Genomic DNA, 22,425 nt, shown 5'->3' with positions numbered 1-22,425 from the left:
CATGTTCTAGCCAGCTCCTCCACCCTTTGCCTTTGTTTGATTCTTGTCGTTTCCTGTCTATACTATATAAAACTTCCCCTTTCATCCAAAAGACTTTGAAAAGCAAAACATGCACAGGTGACACCACAGGCTCTGTCCGTTGTCCTGGAAAAACAACACCCCACAGGCTTCTGCCTTCTTCTTGCTGCTCTTACTCAACCCACCAGAGTCTTCCCTACTTCTCTGGCCTGAGGTTGCCAGACCTTGTTCATGTGCCTAAACCTGCCCTCAGGGCTGCCTTTTTTTCAGGGGACACTTTTCCCACAAACAACTGCCCAATAACTACATTTGCCAGCAAGGTCCTCTTCTGTGTCCCATTGTGGCGAGCACTACTCAGTGTAGAGACGCATCTTTCTTAGCTGCTGCAACCTGGTTCAGGAATGCTCTTCCTTTAGAGGCCCAAGTGGCACCAATAGTGTCTCATTGTGTCAAAATGGCCTCATAGTGTTACCATTTAAAAGCCTGGCTGTTCATCCAAGTGTTTGGGACCTAGTGAGATTATGGCTTGGCTTACACATTCTTATATTATGGTGGAGCGTTCAGCCCTGCCCTCACCTGTCCATCACAGCTGAGCAGTGGAACAGCAGCCAATGAGGGGACGGAAGGTGGTGCTAAAGGGGGAGGAGCTGGGATATAAATGGGGTGTGTGTGGAGTATGTGAAAGTAGTTTTGGAGAGATGTGAGATTACTGTGAGAGAGTTAGTGAGTCTGTGGGCCTGTGAGCCAATAAGTTAGTGAGAAAAGGGTCTGTGTGTCAGTGAGAGAAAGATATTGATTAACATCTTGTGATTTACTTATTTTATTGATCAAATAAACAAGTTTTAGTTTTGAAGCAACACTTGTCTCCTTAAATAATTGATACTGAACTGAAGTATTGGTGGCAGCAACTGAGTGGAAGAGTGAGCACCTCCTGGAGGCCTGAGATAGTAGAGGCTTCTGCGCGCTTGTTACCTATGGGTTTGAAGTTGATGAGTCAGTTGTTTCATTATTGTTATTTAGGTTATGGTGCAGTTGTTTCACTGATTACATCCCGCCTTGAGATCTGCAGACATAAGGCAAGTTAAAAATATTTCAGTTAGCCAACCAAACAACCAATTAAGCAGCCAATATGTATGTATGTATGTATGTATGTATGTATGTATGTATGTATGTATGTATGTATGTATGTATGCATGCATGCATGCATGCATGCATGTATGTATGCATGCATGCATGTATGCATGCACGTACGTACGCACGCACGCACGCACGCACGCACGCACGTACTTACTTACTTACTTACTTACTTACTTACTTACTTACTTACTTACTTACTTATTTACACCCCACCCATCTAGACACAAGTCTACTCTGGGCGGCTTACAATAAAAATGGAATAAAAACAGTATCATAAAATAAAAAGCAACAATACTAATATGGTTCAGGTTGGTGGAAAATAAAAATAATCAAGTGATGACAGGAGGGAAAGCCTGCCTATAATCTCTTCCTCTCCCTAAACCGTACCTTTTTTTGGATGTAATACGGACTTCTCAGTCATGAGCTGACCCTGCAGCTGTGAAAAAGGTTTGCCTGAGACGTAGTAGGTCTCCTGCCCAATGGTGTCATGGCCCTCAATGGCAAATATTTGGAATTACTATTTACTTTTAATAGTGTCTCAAGCTGGGAAATTCCCCACACATCCCTGCCAACTAGGATCATGCCAACTTACTTAAATAGGCACACCTGCACTCATTACCCCTTGCCCTCAACATCAGAAATGGATTTATCAGTCTATTTCCAATCCTCATCGGTTTTGTATCTATTCAGGCATCAACCCATTCTGACACATTTCCAGGAAGCTTGCATTTATTTTGTGTGCATACTTTGCATGCATTTCTATTCACAATTTTTCCTAAGCCATGGAATTTGGGAGTCAAAATGCCATTGCAAAATTTGGAGAAGTGTGTAGCAGATAAATGTGGTTTGCATCTGCACATTAGTCCTAGCAAGTGTGAATTAGACCGGTTCACTTTAAACCGTATTCTCCCATCCCTTCCAGGCACAAAGTACAAATGATAAGGTGCAACCATCTACAAACATGGACATTAATTATGCAGCCGTACACCCACAGCACAAATCCTACTCAACTATCTAAGCTTGCAGTGAGACCACAGGTGGTACTTGGAACTGAAAAGGTAAGAGAACTGCGTCACTCTCCTAGGTTCCAACAACAACCCAGGGTCAGGGATCAACATGCCTATCATCAGGCCTATTAGGATGTACACTGTCTTCTGACAAATATATAAACACAAAACAAATAAAGGTGTTTGTGTTTTTCCACAGTGACTATAGGGCAAAACAAAGGATCCAGAGACATTGGCAGGACAGAGACACACACACCCCTTCCCTCCTTTGATCCCTTACATTAAAAATGGCATTCAAGCACTGCAATTACAAGTAGGGAAAGGGAGAGTAAGGAAGCTGCTCAGTTGGCGACAATGGAGAAGGAGAGCATGCTCTTGAACCTTCGTTATCTTTCTTGCTGCAAAATTGCTGATCAAAAATCCAAGTTTAGTGGCCACAGCACTACAAACGCCTGACCCAGGCCACAGGAAGGGCAAGTGGGAAGAAAGGGCAAAACCAATATAGAGAACAGCAGGCTTTCTGCATTTTAAGAAGGACTCAAAGAGAACTGTGTCCATTTAAAGTCCCTCCCTACCTTCCATGGGATTTAGCAGCTGAGGTTTCTTCTGGTGGCTGGAAAAAAGAAGAGGGGAAATAAAAATGAGACAAGAGTACCCAACTCTGCAGACTGCTGCTAGCGAGAACACTTTCTGCCCTGCCCGTACCATTCAGTCCATGACCTGGCCTTGCCATTTGTTTTTCATGGAGAACTCGCAGGGCACAACTCCATTACATATCTAGACAAGGAACTGGGTCAGAACATTATGAAAAGGACATACGGGTGGTTGGGCAGTGATGTACTGGTCAAATTGGAAATGCACATTCTCATTGTTACAGTCCTCATAGCCAGTACCTTCCTAAAGAGTGTCCAGAACGCAGACCGATGTCTCAGTCTATACCAACAAATGGGGAACACATGTTTTGTAAGCGAATGGCTTTTAATTACCCCTTCAAGGCCAAGGCACCCTCAAATACTACGCAGTAAAGCCAGGACAGCTTCAACAACTAGCTGGGGAATTCTAATTTTTTTCCCCAGCTGCTCTGAGGATTGCAGCTATGTTCAGAGCCAACAGAGAAGTCAGGGAGGCAGGGAGCGTCCCAGTCTCTCTGTCTCAGAAAGTCCTGGAACTTTGACCCTCAGAGCACTGGTTGCACTGCACCTCAAACTGTGTGTCCATATTCAGGCATGGATTGAGTCAGAAAGCCTATGCATACTCTTGCCTTCCTCTAGGATCCATGCGATGCCATCCACGCTTGAAACTGGGGTGGGCAAAGAATACCCTGGCAAACTTACCTGCATGTTAGTCTGGGAGCTGAAGATGGGCTAGAGGGGTGACACACCACCTGCCCTAATGGATGAGCTTCCACTGGACATCCTGGCTGGAGAATTCTGGAAACTTTGGTCCTCTAGAAAAAGTAACATTCCAAACTGCAGTGGGGTTTTTGGGACAGAGGGAAACTCTATTTGCTAAGTATGATTGTGGCCCGCCCAGTTTCAGCCACCCATTCCTGAATTTTTCCTTAGAAAACAAAACAAAAGCAAGAAACAGAGCACCATGTCAAGTGCTAATAAATGTGTCTATGTGTAGTAAATAGCTAGCCCCTAAGACACAGGAAGACAATAGCTTTGATTATCCATCTGGATCAATCTGGATAAGTTCCAGGCTGCTTCATTACTGGCAGTCAATGGCATTGCTTTAATGGTATTTATTTTATCCTCCACATTATTAAAATGGCTTTTATTCTGCCTATTGAATTCCAAGAAGGCTTTTGTTGCCCTTTGAGAGCCTGAACGTATTTCAGTTTTAGAAAGATTGTCGAATTTGACCCAATGCATGTCAAATGGGTCAAACGCATTTATTCAAAATTCACTGCTAAAAAGAATAATCGTAGATTCTCTCTCTCTCTCTCTCTCTCTTTGTCATCCAGACTGTAGTAAAGAAAACAGGTTTCTTTCTTTGGGTTGGATTTTTTTTTGGCCCTTGCTTCTTGTGAGTGGCTGAGGTTGGAGGGAGGCAAATCAGTGGGGGGGGAGAGAGCATTAGTCCTCCTAACGCAACCACTGCTTATGCAGAGAGTACGTTAATTTATAATTTTCTTTAAACTCTCTTCAATTGGCCAAATGATGTCTCTTTTACAGGAATTCACTAAGTGCTCAGGTTTAGTATTTGTTAATTGAGGTAAAACTCTTAAAGCCATTAAGCAATTTAAATGTAGCTCTCTTTCAGCAATATCCTTTATTGGATTCCCCCATTATCCTTTAAATATCTTGGTGAGCAAGGGGATAAAATTAGAAAGAATTTGTTTGCTTTAAATTGCCAGCCTCTGCTTAATAAAACTATTAGCTATTTAGCTAATTGGACGGCTCTTCCATTATCATTAATTGGCAGAATTAATACAATTAAAATGGTAGCTTTATCTAAATGTTTGTGTTTATTTCAACGTGTACCCATCAAGCTCCCTAACATGTTTTGAAAGCTTTCAATTCCCCAATTAGCTTTGTGGCTTCTCAGGGTTAGAGCTAAGATTAATTTGGAAATTCTGCAACTTCCCTCACAGTCATCTGGGATAGCTTACTCCTGCTTGTAAAGTTACTTATTATAATAAGTTATTCCCTGGTACAAAACTTCCTGTCAAGTTGCCAGAGAGTAAATCAAGCACATTAACCACAAAGCCGGACGAACCATAACAGTACGAGCTTTTCTGGAAGATTGGTTCTTTAGATCAGAGTCTAAAAATGCTCCTTTTTTGGATTATAATTCCCAGAATTCCCCAGGTAAAATGTGGTCAGTACTGGGGAACACTGGGAACTATACTTTCTCAAACTAATTTTCCCAAGCTGTAGTGTTTGTGTACTAACAGCCCAGTTGCTGTATCAAGTCCAGGTGTACCACCTCAAATTAAGTTTATCTGATGCCAGTAAACTTATTCCCCTACCTCAATGGTTCCCAACCTTGGATCCCCAAATCGTCTTGGATTACAGCTCTCAGAAATCCTGACCTACTATGTATGCTGACATACAGATACAGATGGCCTCTCCAGCACTGCACAGCATCACACCTTTGGTTTCAAAGCAAGTCATTCTGAGTAGGGTTGTACCATTAACCAGCAAGACTATTCCTAGCCAGATCCATGAGAAAAGACTTATCAGGCTTCCATAGGTATTGCTCTCCAAGTGCAACCGATCCACAAGCATCACTTTAAGACCGGAGCCAATTAAGATCTTCTGCTACAGTGTAATTATCTCAAGGGTATAGCTATCTGGAGTGACACTCAACATCCCGCTTCTTGTTCCAGTCTCATCTAAAATTCTCCTGCTCTGTGTGTGTGTGTGCGCGTGTGTGCGCATGCACGCGCACCCACACCCACACCCACAGACACACACACACACAAAGTGGTCAACCCTTTGCTATATCAAAGAAGGGCAGTTGCCCTTTTCCGAATAAAACTGGAAAAAATAACCTCGGGGAGTTTTTTTTTTTAAGGGAAATTATCCTCTCCCTGTTCCCAATATTAGGAAAACAGGCTACTGATAACTTCCCCAGCAGACACAACAGAGTTGCTGTTCCATGCAGCATTAGTAAACATCTTTCTTATGAAGGCCATTTCCCCACATCACTTTCCAAGATGGCTTTATGTTGTCAGCCTCATGCGGTGAGCACTTCTTCTATATGCGCCCTCATCTGGTGACAGCTAGCATTTACCATGGCAGGCAGTCCTTTCATGCTTGAACCTTTCACTTGACACAATAAATAGCAGCTGTCGCCAAGTGCTTCCATAAACATTTGCCCTGCAAAACTGACAAGGTAAAAGAACCCTGTCACACCTTTCCCTTTTTGAAAAAAAAATGCATTGTGTGAATCCTTCCTGAGTGTGACAGAGCAAGGAGCCTGGCTTCAAGATCAGAACAAAGTAGGGTTCTCAGATGAGACAGGAAGTGGAGAAATCTGTCAGTTTTGCTCCACCCTATATAAAGGTTTTTAAAAATGTAGCATCTTTCCATCCCAATCGTGAGATTTTAGTTAATTCTTCAAAACAGAACTGAAATAAAAAGTTGAGCTATTTCCCCTTTTACCATTCTCTGAGCGTTAAAGACAAGGTGCCTCTTAGGAAAAAAAAACACAAACCCTAGAAATAAGAACAACAATCAAATCAGTTTTGACTTATGGTGACCCTTTCCAAGGTTTTCATGGTATTAAGTATTCTGAAGGGGGCTACCCTTCTCTTCTGGGGGCATTCTGGGACTATACAGCTTGCTCAAGACCGTATAGCCTGGCTCTTCCACACAGTGAAGGATCAAACTCCCAACCTCAGGCTCCTTAGCCAGATACCCAACCCACTTAGCTATCCTTATCTCATCATCAAAATATCTGAACACGCCAGGATTCAAATCCAGAATGTTAAGGAAAGACCTGGGCCTGGTTGTAAGACTCTCTTACAATTTTGCCTGCATCCAACATGTTTTTACATACAGTTTCTTTGAAAGTAAAAACTTTGGAAGAATTTCCATTCAGGATACAAAGTGAATTTTGGAAAATTCTTATAAAAATGAACTGAAATGGAAAGACCCTTCTCTTCAGGCACACATTCCCTTAATACCTAGTGGTCTGAGAGGGATTTTTTAATGGATAGTTGTGCTTTGTTTTAAAAGTTTTAGCTTTTATTTTATTACTGTTTTTAATGTAATGAAATGTAACTGTTTAATTCTTTTTTAATATTTGTATACCTACTGTTTGTAGCTTCTACATGTTGTCTTTTAATGATGTAAGCCTCTCTTAAGGAGAAAGGTGGGATAAAAATATTGTAAATAAATAAATAAAATTAATTACGTCCCATCCTTAGATGGGGCTCAGTTTCACTTGCCTAGTTCTTCTTACCCATTGCCAAAATTTAACATAGCACTTTAGAACATTGTAATTCTTCTAATTCTTTAAGAGGTCATACTTAATTGTTCCGGAATGTCTCTTAATCTATAATAACAATAATAAAAGTGTAGAAGTTCTTTAAAGAACTTGTGCAGCCATTTCTCCATCATGTCAAATTTTGGTTTATAACTGTAATGACAACAGGCAAGAAAATATGACGTTGGGTTACACAGAATTGCAATGATTTGCTTTCATCATAATAAGTTACTCAATTGCTACTTTAGCCAACATTATTAACACAGATAGATATCCATAGCTAGTTCCCCCCCCTTCCCTTCTCACTTTCTCCACATGAACAGGGACGATTCCAAAAAAGAACAGTTTCTGTTCACATGTAGACTCTCCTTGAAAGCAGGAATTGGGGGTGGGGGTGGGGAGAGAGCAGGGAATGGATTCCTGCTCAGCGGGACACACTAAACATGAGCAAGCACCTCTTCAGAGCCATGCCTGCTCAAGTGGTAAAAGCAAGGAGAAAAGAGTGCAAGGTAGGTGTGCCTCTCTAGCCATCCTGACAATACCAGGTAAAATAACGACTGTAGGGCAATTCTTGGCAAATTGTGAAATGTCATGGTAGGCTGTGGATGAAAACCTGGTGATTTCACAGCAGCCAATTATTGAGATACAGGGAGTTACTTACAACAAGTTTGTGCATTTGTCCATCCTGGCCAGGAATAGATAACTTCAGATCTAGAGGCCAATTTTGCCTCCTTAGGACTCTTTATGTACCAATTCCCATTGTGGTGTATTGGATACAACAACAGACCAGAACTCTGGGGAACAGGGTTCAAATCCATTTAGTCTCAGAAACTCACTGGGGAAGTGAAACTGGTAAGATCACCCCTTAAATATCTCATTTACCTTGAAAGCCCTATTAGGGTGACAAAGTCATTTGCAACTTGACAGCACAGAACACACAGATACACACAGGACTCTGCATTATATATATATATTTTTATTGTACTGGCTTTTATACGGTTTTACAGGGTTAGTCATATATGTCCATGCATATGTGTGTGTGTGTTACATCTTTGCATGTTACTGTATTATTTTTTCCATTTTAAATTGTATTGCGCCCAGAGAATGTTTTCATAGGCGGCATGATGCATGCAAATGATGAAGTGATGACAATTGTCTCATTGTTCCGTGATCACTTCTGCAAGCATCAACAGGTGACTTCTTAGTGCATGCTGTAACAGGGTTCTTACCATGAGGAAGGGCTGTACTTGCTCAAGGAATAGTGCCCGGGCTGTCCTTGCAGAGGTTCTACAAGGCCAGTCTTGGAAATATTGCAATTTGGTGCACTTTCTGATGTTTTGGAGAGTCAGGGATACAGTGGGATGAGCGACCTGTGGCCCTCTACATGCACCTATACTGTAATTCCTGTCTCTCTCCCTCCCCCCTTGCCACTGGTTGAGATGGCTAGTGCTGATAGTAATTACAGCCCAACAATAGCCCAAAGGTGACATGTTGCTAACCTATGGCTTAGCCCCTATTCATGTTGATGACCCAATGATTCACTTCCATATACATCAGCTTCCACAGGCAGCCTGTGTCTCGTGCTGGGGGAGTCCTCACTATAGAATTTAGGGGTGAGGTGCTTGCTCTTGGATCATAGGGCAACCTCCCGTAATAGCTTCCTGTGTTTAATATGAGAAACCAAATGAATAGGGAAGACACGGGCTGCATTATATAAATGTAAGTAGCTTGTGATTTTTTTTTTTAAATGAGAGTTTATGCAAAGCCTTGTGCAAGAACTTAAGCAAAGAGAGGAACTACTCTGGATTTTGGATCACTCAACTCTTCCTTGGAGCCAAACCATTGGAGATTGGGTCAAGCCCAGGGGCATTTGTAATCTGCCACTGTGGCAACAACACATAGTGTCTGTTTCTAGATGTTGCAGCCGGGGGACTTTGCCAGGAAAACTCCCTATGTGAGAGTAACATGTAGCCCAGCTTCAAGCATTACACAGTGACTCCCTATGAATGGTATGTATCAGAATGTGAAAACCTATCACAGGTGGCAGGATTCCCTTGGTGCTTTTAGCATGAAAGCCAAATGCACATCTTTCAGAATAATATTCAACAAGATGCAAAAGGATGCACACAGTTTCACTTTTCTTATTCGTATTAAACCACCACCTACTCTGTTTCAAGGTGTTTCTTGATTTCCCACCCAGCGAGAATCTCATTCTGGCAGAGCCAAATATCCCAAGGAAGTCTTTGTGTCTTTGAGGACATCGTATTAAAGTCCTGGATTAACTGAAAGACTAATGCAACATGCGTACCCTGTCTCAACAGGATTAATTTACACATCAGGCTTGCTCCTTGTTCTGCAATTATAACTCCAGTGGCTAAATGTCAGCTCTCTCTCTCTCTCTCTCTCTCTCTCTCTCTCTCTCTCTCTCTCTCTGTCTGTCTCTCTCTGTGTGTGTGTGTGTGTGTGTGTGTGTAGAGGAGAGTTTCTATTCATTATCTCTCCTTTATCTGCCATTTGATTTACATTGGCTTGGGCTTTTTTACAAAATAAATGCATTCATAAACCAGATGTGATTAAGGGCAGACAAGAGTTTCATGTGCTAAGAAGAATTCAGCCCAACAATTATCTTAGTGCCAAACTGCCATCTTGGAGCAATTTCAAGCAAGAATGGGAACTTAGGAAGCAGTTCAGTGTTGAGCCAATCCATTGGTCCACCTTACTTGGTTACTGCCTGTTCTGACTGGGTTTCAGTCCACGATCTGCCCTAAACCTGCCTGGAGACACCGTGGATTGAACCTAGGATTGGGTTCAACCACTGAGCAGCACTGCTTTCCACAGCTCTCTCTTCTATCCTGATACACACACATTTTAACTTTCATCAGGGCAGATAGCATAAATCAGAAGAAGACTAAGACTTGGAAGGGCAGCAATGAAAGAACTAGAGAAGATCATCGAATGTAAGGATGTGTCACTGGAGACAAAGACCAAGAATATCCACACTCTTGTATTTCCAATCACCATGTAGGGATGTGAAAGCTTAACAGTAAAGAAAGCTAACGGGGGGGGGGGGGGTAAATTGTTTGAAAGGTGGTGCTGGAGGAGGGCTTTGTGAATACCCTGGACAGTCAGAAAAAGGAATAAGTGGGTCCTAAATAAAATCAAGCCTGAATTATCTCTGGAGACAAAAAAAGATGAAACCAGGGCTGTCCTACTTTGGACACATCATGAAAAGGCAGGATTCTCTGGAAAAGACAATAATGCTGGGAAAGGTTGACGGCAGCAGGAAAAGAGGAGGACCCAAATTGAGATGGGTTGACTCCCTACAAGAAGCCAAAGGCTTCAATTTTCAAGAGCTAATCAGGGCAGTTGAGGGCAGAGTCGTAAGTCAGAGGCGACTTGACAGGACATAACAACAACAAAGCCATGTTTTGTTGCAGATGAAATAGGCATTTTAATACATTGTCACCTAAAGTGTTGTTAACAATATTCCTGAGTTTCGGCCTCCTGCCATCTACAATTTTTTGCTTTCTTTTGTTTTGTTTCTCAACAGACAAAAACTGCAACTCTGTTCCATTTTCTGTTGAGCTCCTTTTTGTCCCACACAATGTAACATATGGGGGCGGGGGGAGAAGGACTCACTATATTTTTCTGGTTCAAGTGTGATGAAGATAAGCTGGTGTGAGTTCCTAGAAGAGAAACGGACCCTCCCCATGGATAAAAGCAAGAGAAGGCAGAAGACTTATAACCTGAAGCTCTGCCACCTGCATAAGCATTATTTTATTTACAATGACTATGAGATGTACTGTTTGCAAAACTAAAAACATGTTGTCGTTTCTTTGCAGGTAGTCAGGATTCCCTTAAAAAGTGAGAATTCAGTAGTGGGTAAATGCATAGCTACCCCATAAACAGTTTGTGTTTGTAAAGGTAAAAGTAAAGGTTCCCCTTGACAATTGTCCAGTTGTGTCCGACTCTAGGGCATGGTGCTCATCCCTGTTTCCAAGCCATGGAGCCAGCATTTGTCCTGTTTGTACACATTTCTAATTTGCTTTCCTGTGGTCTGAGTAGGGTGGATGAAAATGAGAAACAGAGTCCAACCCTGCTGTTGCTTTGTAGTGAGGTGGGTTGATGGGAGGCGTCCGCGCTACTAAAAGCGAGGTTGGGAAGGTGCTACGCCTGGCTGCAAGTGGTTGTGTCCCATGTGTTCTGTAGTGTGAAAATGAAATGAAAAGAAAGCATTGCACTTTCGAGGAACTTGGAGAGTGAGCACTACACATTTGATGACAACCAACACTGGGCTCCCTGTCGAAAGCTTCTCAGAATTGGACCTTTTCTCAAAAGCATTCCTGAAGTACAAACACAGTTGAAATGCATCCTCTGGAAATGCTACCAGATACATGTGAAAATAATGGATCCTGTGGCTGTGGGCGTGGCCATCCAAAGGGCAGAAGACCTCGGAAGGCAGCACATGCAGCACCTGACCTGATGAGGTGAAGACACCAAGTGGAGATGCTGATTTAATGAGAAGCAGAAATGGGAAGACCTGCCTGGTGCAGATATTTACAGGCGGTTCATTAAAAGGCCCTCAGAGACATCATTCAGGAGTAGCCAGTGTCAAAGAATGATGTAAACAAAGAAACCATTCTAAGAACCTCTGAAGCACTCCTGAGAGATGGACCACATAATCTGTCAAACAAAGAGAGAAGCACAGTTTGGTTGCACAGGCCAGCCTGGTCGCAGTGTGGTAACGCGACTGACGGAATATTTTTCCACACTGGGCAAAATGTGGTGAGAAACCATTTTTAAAACTGGCAGAAGGTCCTGCTAATCAAAGACTTAACACACATTGGCACCGTTCAACAGAAGAAGACACATATTCCTTCTCCCCTGGCTGTTACTTTTGCAGTAGAGCAGTGGATAAGAAAACCAGCAGACGGTGCACCGTGTGTGGGAAATTTACTCACAGAGTCCATCAACGTGACGTGCTTTGGTTGTCTGCAGGGTGCCTGGCACAAAGAATGGCCATTCTTTAGGGACATTTCCCTTAGCAGACACTATTTTATTATTAAAATTAGAAAATTTTCCTATCAGACCATTAAAATGAGGTTCCCTTGCAAATAAATACCGTAACAGCATCTGAATTTTTCAAGGTACATGTTGTTGTTTTGTCTTGAATCTGAAATATTAGTATTTTTAAGACGAACATTTTGCAGTCATTGTTATGTTATAGGCTGCCTATGAAGAATTTTTTAACAGGCTGCATGTCTTTTTATATTTTCAACACATTTCTAAAAGGGTTTAAGCTGTTTCTAATACATTGGTTTAATTGCTTCTAAATAATAATAAAATTGAAATGAACTGAAAACTGAAATAGTTTGCAAAAAGGGACAGCAGGCAGCTACTTAAAACAACCATTCCATTTCTTGTGAACCTGTGTTTTCTGTCACTGGTATTATGGGATGTTCTTGTTTTTGCACCCACAAAGGCTCCTGAAGAGCTGGGGCATTTTCATACCTCACAATGCATTAAAAATCACATAGGGTCAGAAAATATATGGTCACACTGTACAAGTCATACTATATAAGTTGTTTGTTTGTTTGTTTATTGTTTTAAGTTGCCCGGAAGAAGGTTAAATTCACTGTGATGAATATGATTGCTATTATCCCAAAGATCTTACTTGCCTGCTCACTGCCTCTCTGTTTATGAAATGCCATAACAAAAGTGAGCTCACGCTTGTGTGCTTCCACTGCGTGACGTTCCTGTGTGCCAGATGGGCACTTTCATGACTGTATGAGCGTGGATTATTTCATTTCCTACATCTGGGACTCCAAATGGCTGTGCAGAATGCCACAGGAGAGAGAGGCAAGGCCTTTTTCTTCTTCTTCTTCTTTCCCCTGGCTGGGGAAAACCTCGCTTCACATGGGAACCCGCTCAGTCGCAGGGCATGAGGAAGAAGGGATGCCCCATGTGGCATCAGAAAGTTCACGTCCAACAACTGGAGGCCAGAAGGGAAACTTTGAGAACCAGGAACAAGGCAGAAAAACAAACAACAATGAATGCTGCATGTCAGCTGCAGGGAAAAGAAGGGGAAGGGAAAGAGAGAGGGTGGGAGGGAAGGGGTGCAGAATGGGAAAATAATGAACCACAAGCAATTTCTCAGCTGCCCATAGAAGAGGATGTGTTTGAAATGTTGCATTGTTACAGCGGGGAGATGCTGTGACCTTCAGACTGAGCTCTCCATACCGCAAGGGGTAGGCATGGCCCAAGAGAAACGGTCTAAACAGTGGTGGCATTTACCGTATTACCTGGATTTCATTTTGCCTGCTCTCTGTCTGGAAAGCCTGCCAACCACAAAGCCTGGCCAGATCTCACAGTGGACTCCTGCAGCATTATTTTAATACGGATAACTTCCTTTCCTTGCATTCTGGTTAAAAATGGCATGGTTGGTCAGGAAGGAAAAGTGCATTACACAAAGCAAGGCTTCCATGCAAAACCTTATTTCTTTTTCTCAATCACTCTGGGAGCTAAATGGTGCATGCTGTTCCAATCCAGGACCAGCCCTGCTACTACTGGCAGCTGCCTCAAAAAGCAGATTTAAGACATCATGAAACAGCACAAACAATTAGTTACTTAATTTATATTATTGTATTTTATGGCCTGAGAAGAGAAGACTCCCTGGAAAAGACCCTGATGTTGGGAAAGTGTGAAGGCAGGAGGAGAAGGGGACGACAGAGGATGAGATGGTTGGACAGTGTCATTGAAGCAACCAACATGAATTTGACCCAACTCTTGGAGGCAGTGGAAGACAGGAGGGCCTGGTGTGCTCTGGTCCATGAGGTCACGAAGAGTCGGACATGACTAAACGACTAAACAACAACAACAAATGTTATGGCCAGGTATAGGGAGAGAGACATATGGGATTTTCTTTTTCATGTAATAAAATAATCTGTTTGTTTTTAATGCACCACAAATCTTCACTGGGGTGACAGATATGTGATGCTCCACCTCAGGCAGCCAAATGTCTCGGAGCAGGCCTTCCTTGCTCGCAAAACCATCTTGAATTGTACATTGAACAATGAGAGTAGGAGAAGGAGGGGACATGCTGCTTCTGCCCTATTCAGTCATTTCATAAGCATGTGTCGTCCACATGCTATGAGGGGAGAATGTTAGCCCTGCCCCCTTTCTTGCCACTTTTAACCCATGAAAATAGTTGAATGAAGATGGGAAGGCTGCTGTATCCATGTAAGCTCTCCATGTGAGACACAAACAATTTTTTTTAAAAAAATCAGAATTCTAGTTTATGTGGAGAGCCCACTCTGGTCTGATTCAGTATAGGTCAGCATCCACAGGCAGCCTGTGAGGCAGATACTACAAAATGTAAGAACGAGATGCCCCCCACCATGAATATGGCAGCCTTCCCCTCCTCAGACCGTTGCTTTCATGTGTTGAAAGCAACACGGGATGGGGCAGGATTAGCACAATTGTTTCATTGTGTATGGGAAACCCACACACTTTAAAAATGCCTGAACACGGCTTTGTTCATGGATACCATCTTCCTGAAATGGAAGACTATTCCCTCCACATACGCAATTACACACATACATTTGAAAATCGACTGTCACAAACATGGCAGCTACACTGCAAAAACTGAAATATGTGCTCTCTTCATAAGCCAGAAAAAAAAAACTCATCGAAGTCGGACACATGAGGTGGTCCAGCTGTGCTCTTCTGCCAAGACTAGGCAGCTGCCCAAGAAAATACAACAGCAGGTGAATTGACCATGTCAGGCACAAGACAAGGCAGCAGACACAGCTTTTGACATGGCTGGCACTGCTTCTTGCAATCCAGAGGATGGAAAAGCCACTTCTTTTATTTTTCATTGACTCCCAGAATCCCTGAGTTGGAGAATTCTGGGAGCTGTAATCCTAGTAGTAGTACCAGAACCAGAATGTTTCCATTGGCGTTCTGCTCCAACATGTTCTGCTGTATTCAGTAAGGTGTTTTTTGGATGAACAGCCAATTCTCAGTGGGAAGGCATTGCTCTGTTCACCCTAGGGAGGGCCCATAAGTCCACATCCCTGCTTGTAAATGGTGTCCAGGCCACTTCTTACCTGCTCTGATTTTCACAGATGATGCAGTTTCAGGCAGGGCTGTCCCCTTTTTCCCACCAATTGTCCACTGGCCCCTCCCCCACCACTTCTAAAGAAAGTACGTCTCACCGAAAAGGTTGACATCCCTATAGTAGAGTTGCTATTCTTCTTCTTCCTGTGTATTTAACCTCCTATCACAAAAAAAGCTTGAACCTTAGTGTCGAATTTAATTTGAATATAGATTGTACACATATCAGTAGGTGTGGTAGAATATCCTGGATACTACTACCTGTCAAGGCGTTGCATGATAGTGTGGTATTGCCAAATCTCGTGTACTGTATATAGAAAATTAGTATGTATTCTCTCCAGTACAACTTCCTCTTAATGATTTTGATTTTATTTTCAAAGATTTTATCCTACATTTGTAAACTGGCTTCACATAATTTTATATTCCAGATGAATCTGCCAGTCTTAGATTTATTAATGCTTTTTAATGCTTTTTTTTTCACCCTTACCCCCTCCCTCAACTGCCATTGCCTTCCATTTTTCTCTTCGTATCTCCTTTTGCACAGGCAGATGTGGGATTCCTTTCTTAAAACATGTAATTAAAGTTGTGCATCCGAAGATGCACATAAACCCTTTAAAATATGGGGTGGAAGCAGAGCATCGGCTCCCATCCTATGATGTCACAACCAGAGCCTGATACTGTCACAGTACCCACCCGCACTGGATTAAAACAAAGGGGGAAAAGCACTGCAGTCTGAGTGCGGGTTACAGAGTCACACCTGTTTGGGGCCAACCCACAGGAAATGCACTTTCTCCGTTTTTTTTTTTTTTTTTTTTTTTTTTTTTTTTTTTTTTTTGCAAATGTGTAGTTCTAGCCAACAAGAAGTAGATTTGGGACCTGGGAGATCTACTGGTAGTCACTTACTGGTAGACAATCCCGGGCGAGATGAATGATGGTCTAGCCATTTCCCATTGAGCCAGCCATGATAAACAATTAATCACCAGCATCCTTCCGGTAGCCTTTTCTTCCAGGAATGTAAAATAAAATTGGCTTTGGCCATGGGCCCCCAAGAGATGATGAGCTGATGCTGATATTTTGTGATTATATCTGTGGCTGTGCAGATGCCTCCGTTCACAGCTGTTTTTAACAAAGCATACCATGAGGCACAGGACGCCACCCAAAAGATGGCTTGGGCTCAAATAAAGGGTAGAATGTATTTGAGTTTTTCCTTCTTGATTTCTCTTTCAAGCAGCAGATCCCCCAGATCATACTGCAAACTGCTTTTGAAACTTTCTTCAGTTTAAATGCAAGTGGGCAAGTGGCAAGACAGAGTACAGAAGAAACTTCTGTTGAGTGTGGGGATTCCCATAATAAAATCTCCTTGGGGCTGCTGGAACAATTTCCCCCTTCTTCGGATCCTGGCAAAGGGTTATACATAATGCCATGGAATAAAACTGTGATAGAAAGAGGGAAAACAAAACTGTGCTAACAAATCCTCCACAGGGTGTACGGGTGGCTTAATTTCTTTCCTGGCAACAGGGTCAAGCAATGAGAAAAAACTACGTATAATTTTTGTACCCTCAACCTCTGAATGTTAAAAGCAATCTGCCCCATAGGTTATAATCGTTGTTGTCGTTTACATCTTTTCAGTTGGGATGGGGGGGGGAAGACTTTCTGAAAAGATTTTGTGACAGCAAGTCAGAAAAATAAACAGCAGTTGCCTTCACGGTTTTGCATATGATATTTACAAACCAGAGCATATCAGTGTTTGCTTTATGCATTTTCACATCCTGCTCCGTTTAAAGCAGCAATTTTCTGCAAGGACAACAGAGGAAAAAAAACATGCTTTACACTGCTTATATTAATTACATTTTTCATTACCCGTCATGTTTTCTACAGGCTTGTGTATTATTACTGCAAAATGTAATGAAACAGAAGAGGGGAGGGGAGGGGGGAGAAGAGAGAAAGAGAATGGACTTCTGGGAAATTTTCCAATTCTTGAAATGCAATGTTAATTGAAAGCTATTTTTAGGTCAGCACAGATAGTGTGGGACCCACTGTCATCCGTCACTGAATGGGTACAGGCCAGGAACTGCTGTGTTTTGTTGGGTGTCTCACTTCCACTGATGAGGGGAATGGAGGAAACCTTGCCCCACAAAGGGATACCAACTCTCTCCAGTCCTCACACATAGACATCTCCAGCCTCAAGTGCAAATCCAGTGACTTGTTGCAAAGCGACTCCTCAAAACCAAAAGGATAATAAAATAAAGTAAAAATTGTGAAAGAAGAAAGGGTGCAGGGCTGGGCTGGGGCCCAATCCCAACAGGTTTGAACTGTAAAAGTTTGAGGAGGAGCTGCCATGACAGGAGGTCAAATTTAAATGAAAGCAAGCAGCTCTCTCTTCCTTGTGGTGGCGAACTTCCAGTTTTGGGAGGGAGCGGTGCGTTTGGAATCAACATGCAATCCGGCGCAATGGATTGGAAATGTGATCCTTTTAATTTATCTCTCTCTCTCTCTCTCTTTCACTCTCCAAAAGGCTGCCAAAAATCAATTATTTTAATTTGTATATAGCACAGGCATGTACTGATTCAAGTTTCTTTTGAAGTATGTTTTAAACAGCCAGCACACAAAGCCAGTCATTCTCCCTGATGCAGGAAAGGGAGGAGGGAGAGAAAGCAAGTTTAAAACATTGAAAAGACCACCAGTTCTCACAGTCTCTTTGATCCCAGCAAGAAGACACACAGAGCCAGTTCAAGCAAATCTAGGAGCCCCCTACCAGGGCATTCTACTGGAATCCCAAGAGTCAGCAGACAGCGTGTTCTCTCTTTCCCTTATCCGAGCTTTTCTGTTATTCTGTTGCAGAGCAGGCCTGGCCTGACTTCAAGTTTGCACTGTCCTTCATGCTTTTCCTTTTCCAGTGTTGTATTTACTAGAATTCCCCTCGAGGCTCTACCAACTTGACTTGAATGTATAGGGTAAGAATAGGATCAGCTTCAGGGCAATCTTATGTGTGCTTACTCAGAAGGCAGTTCCGCTGTGCTCAATGAAACTTACATGCTGCCAGGAGCGAAGCCTGAACACAGGAAGGAAATCCCCTCCGGATGTTGTTAAACATCACTTCTTATGATCCCTTGCCATTGGCCAAGCTGGCAAGAGGTGATGGGAACTGCCAGGACTGTATTAGCCCATGGCCAGGCCCGTAGGCTTTCAGGTATATTGTGAGCCATCCAGCACTTCAATCTTTCACCCCACTAAAGCTAACAGCTCTAGGGTGCTTCAGCAAAAAAGAAAAATTGATTGCCCCCCCTAGTCCCAGCAGGGCTCCTAGGCTTCCGGCAGAAGCAGGCCCATGGGCTGGTCCACCACAACATTACTCTCTACCTTCTGCCCACCACTACTGCTTCCCAAACTTGGATGCCCAGAAGTTAAGGGACGTTGGCTTCCAGAAGATCCAGTCAGTATGGCCAATGAACAGGGATTCTTGAAGTTGTGGTTCCACAACATTTGGGAATGAAAGATTGAAGACCACTGTTCTAAGAATGTCCATTGTATTGGTCTCTATTATGTCCCTACTATCAAGATTCATTGGTAGATTAGTAACTTTATCTCCAAAAAAAAATATGCCAGCTTCCTGTCTGGCAACAGGTATCCAAGGAAACTCACAATAAAAGTGTTGATTTTTATCAGGATTGCAGTGAGACTTGATGAGGAGAAAAAGCTCAAAATATCCCACCAGGTGCACTGCAGTCTCTATGAAAATCACTCCCCAACTCCTTCTACCAATTTCCTTCTGTTTCTGCACTTAGGTAAAGGTAAAAGTAAAGGTAAAGGTAAAGGTAAAGGTTCCCCTTGACATTTAGTCCAGTCGTATCCAACTGTAGGGCGCGGTGCTCATCCCCGTTTCCAAGCCGTAGAGCCAGCATTTGTCCAAAGACAGTTTCGTGGTCACGTGGTCAGGGTGACTAGACACGAAACACCGTTACCTTCCCACCGAGGTGGTCCCTATTTATCTACTTGCATTTTTACATGCTTTCGAACTCCTAGGTTGGCAGGAGCTGGGACAAGCGACGGGAGCTCACTCCGTCGTGTGGTTTCGATCTTACAACTGCTGGTCTTCTGACCTTGCAGCACAGAGGCTTCTGTGCTTTAACCCGCAGCGCCACCACGTCCCTCCGTTTGTGCTCTTACACAGTTGCTAAAACACCAGATCTGGTTTGGCCTTCCATCCATCCATTTCCCTCTCCCTCCTCCCAGCTTTTTAATCAGTTAATACAGGATTAATTCATTCTCAACCTCCTGCACACAGAAAATATTGATGGTCTTAAAAATTATTAACAGAAGCAATTAACCTGTTCTTCTTCACCGCATCTGAAAGAAGCTTCGTTTTTCTTTATCTTTTTTAAAACCAGCGCTACCCAGTGTAGTATAGTGATGAACCAGGACTCTGGAGACTAGGGAGTGAATCCCCATTTGGCCAAACTGGGGGAGTGGACTTGGCAAAACCACTCCTGAAATAGCCTACTTACCATGAAAACCCTGTTAGGGTTTTTATAAGTCAGTTCGATGGATCTGCAGAGCTGGAAGAGACCTATGGTCCACCGAATGCAGCCCGTGTCAGGGGGGCACAGCGGGAAATCAAATTCCAACCCTCTGCCTCCTAGATTCCTAGGATTCCAAAACCACTGAGCTATCCAGCAGTTTCCTGCTGATCTGTTTGTTCGAAGAAGTTTCAAGACATAGGTGCTGTGTCCTATCTACTCATGTTATCATCGTTATTATTTTGAACTCATATATATCAGAAGTAACATTCACTTTGATTTGTTTTATTCAGATAAATGAGCCATAAGTGTTCACTTTGGCACCTGGGGCTTTACTGCTCTATTGAGTAAGCTCTGGTCATGTGAGTTTGGCATACATGGGAAGAGGATGGAAGAATGGAAACTGCCTGGGTTTAACTGCATGACAACCATGTTGGTTTCATGCTGAGGCCCCACCTGGTTTTTATTTTCTTCTGCTCTGGGAGAAGTGGCGGAAGGCTGTCTATGCACACAGGGTGGTTGGTCTCACCCTCCTTCAACACCTAACACTAACAGTTCATGCCCTCCTAGCAACAAATACCTGCACCCTCTAAATATTGGTAACCTGGACCAAAGCACCAGTCACTCCAACCTCGTTACGGCTCTGTAGTAAGGTATCTTCAAAGTATTATTTCAAAGAAGGAAGTGTCAGCTTAAGTGCAGAAGCTTAAAATGACAATTAATGAATGAATTAGAGTGTTTGTTCACCAAAACTAGAGCAAACCCATGGCAAAGAATAGGAATAAGTTGTATAAATCCACATTTGCATCAATCCCCCTGATTCAATGAGTCTACTCTCTTTTGGGCTCACCATTGGATTTAGCCTGAATCAAAACTAAGTTTCAGACACCAGAGTCTCCACAGAATAGTACAGAAACTTATCAAGGATGGAGGCAGCTAAATAACATCCTCTGTGGCACAACATTTGCTAGAAATAAATGCTGTAGCTGTGGCACAGAGTAAATCAAGGGCACTGTTCAACCAAAGCTGATCATTGCTCAATCTTCTGATCTGAGCACACACTTCACTCTCCAGCTGAAATCAATTGGACCGTTAAGATAGAACATGTTTAACACTGAGCAAATCCCACTGAACTCAGCAGGACTTACTTCTGAGTAGACAAGCCTAGGATATGAATCGTGGTTCTCTAGATGGTAGGTAAACTTATTTCAACAGGCAGAAAGACGGGACCTCTGATGTAAGAATCTTATCTCTGTTCTGAATTTTATTTTAAAAAATCTGTGAAATGCCAAAACAGCCTGGAATACCAAGCCCATCCCTAATGATCATGGACAGATCTTTAATTCTCGGCTCTACTCTGCCTTAAGTAATCAAAACTTCTACTGGCCTGCATCTGAAACGTGCAAGACAGCAAGCAGAACCTACAAATAACCCAGGCAGAGGTAGATCAGCTGAAATGGGCCTGTAGGAACACTGAAGGTCCCAGAATCACCTATATAATGCTTTTTATTCCTTCCATGCATAGAGCAAGATCAGCGTGGGTTTTACCTGACTATTCCTGTTAGATTAAAAAGAACTACTTCTCTAACATCTCTGGTGTTTAGATAGGAACAATAAATCATAAATATATGCTAACATGATTTCCTCTTATCTGACACAGTGAATTAAGACCGTTGAGCAAAACATTTATGGCAGAAATGACAAACGCTCCCTTTTAGGTATGCAGCATCAACACCATTAAGTTTTATGATAAAGAAATTTTAAAGCTAACGCTAGCAATATACATTAGCGCACAAAAATGTATTTACATGCATGCAGAAACAACACATGCACTGGGTGCACACACAAAGATGTATTAATCATATGCATTAGTGGAAGGTCTCATGAAAATACACAGTGCCTGAAAAGAGACAGTGGGGCCACCATTCTGAGGGCTGAGTGACACGTTCTTAGAAGTGGGAATTCCTGAACAGCTGAAAGCATTTGATTGCCAAACAGGAGCTACTCTCACTCCATGTAGTTTCCAAATCAGTATGCTTTTAGTATTGGCTTTTGGGAGTAAACAAACACTTTATTTGCAAGTCTGATTTCTCGGGCACAAAGGTGGTCCCTATTTATCTACTCGCATTTTTACATGCTTTCTAACTGCTAAGTTGGCAGGAGCTGGGACAAGCAACAGGAGCTCACTCCGTTGCGTGGATTCAATCTTACAACTGCTGGTCTTCTGGCCTTGCAGCACAGAGGCTTCTGCGTTTTAACCCGCAGCACCACCACGTCCCTAACATAATCATACTAAATCACATTAAAAGAATAATACAATACTATATACAAATAGATATCATAAAATTGATAAAACCATTGTAACTAACTAAATTTATCTTTAATTAATTAATTAATTAATTAAAACAACTTAGAACATCTCAGGTAACAGGTAATAATAAAAAGAAACTTTAACTAATTCTGTTTTAACTAATTTCTTAAAAACAGAGAGAAGGTGCCTCGTGAACCTCTGCTGGAAGTTTCTTTTAGAGGTACAGAGCAACAACGAAAAAAACCCAGTTCCTGATGTTCACTCTTATGGGCTCCTTAGGCATTACCATTTTTAATATGATGGACTGCAAAGAGCAGGTGCGATGGGTAGCTGTTTTGTAGGAGAGATATTCCAGCAGATATCAAGGTTCTAAACCACT

General features: G+C 42.5%; 1 long non-coding RNA gene across 1 annotated transcript; it reads right to left on the bottom strand.

The window, feature by feature from the left end:
• Window positions 1-858: 858 nt before the first annotated feature.
• On the bottom strand, window positions 859-21,832 carry LOC140706684 (uncharacterized). Its single transcript, XR_012086490.2, has 3 exons — window positions 3,497-21,832; window positions 2,738-2,775; window positions 859-1,081 (listed from the first exon to the last, which is right to left on the bottom strand). It is a non-coding gene; the product is annotated as an uncharacterized LOC140706684 (long non-coding RNA).
• Window positions 21,833-22,425: the final 593 nt, after the last annotated feature.

This window comes from Pogona vitticeps, chromosome 4, assembly GCF_051106095.1.
Source record: "Pogona vitticeps strain Pit_001003342236 chromosome 4, PviZW2.1, whole genome shotgun sequence".
Classification (NCBI taxonomy): domain Eukaryota; kingdom Metazoa; phylum Chordata; class Lepidosauria; order Squamata; family Agamidae; genus Pogona; species Pogona vitticeps.
This window is presented reverse-complemented; position numbering and strand designations above follow the sequence as displayed.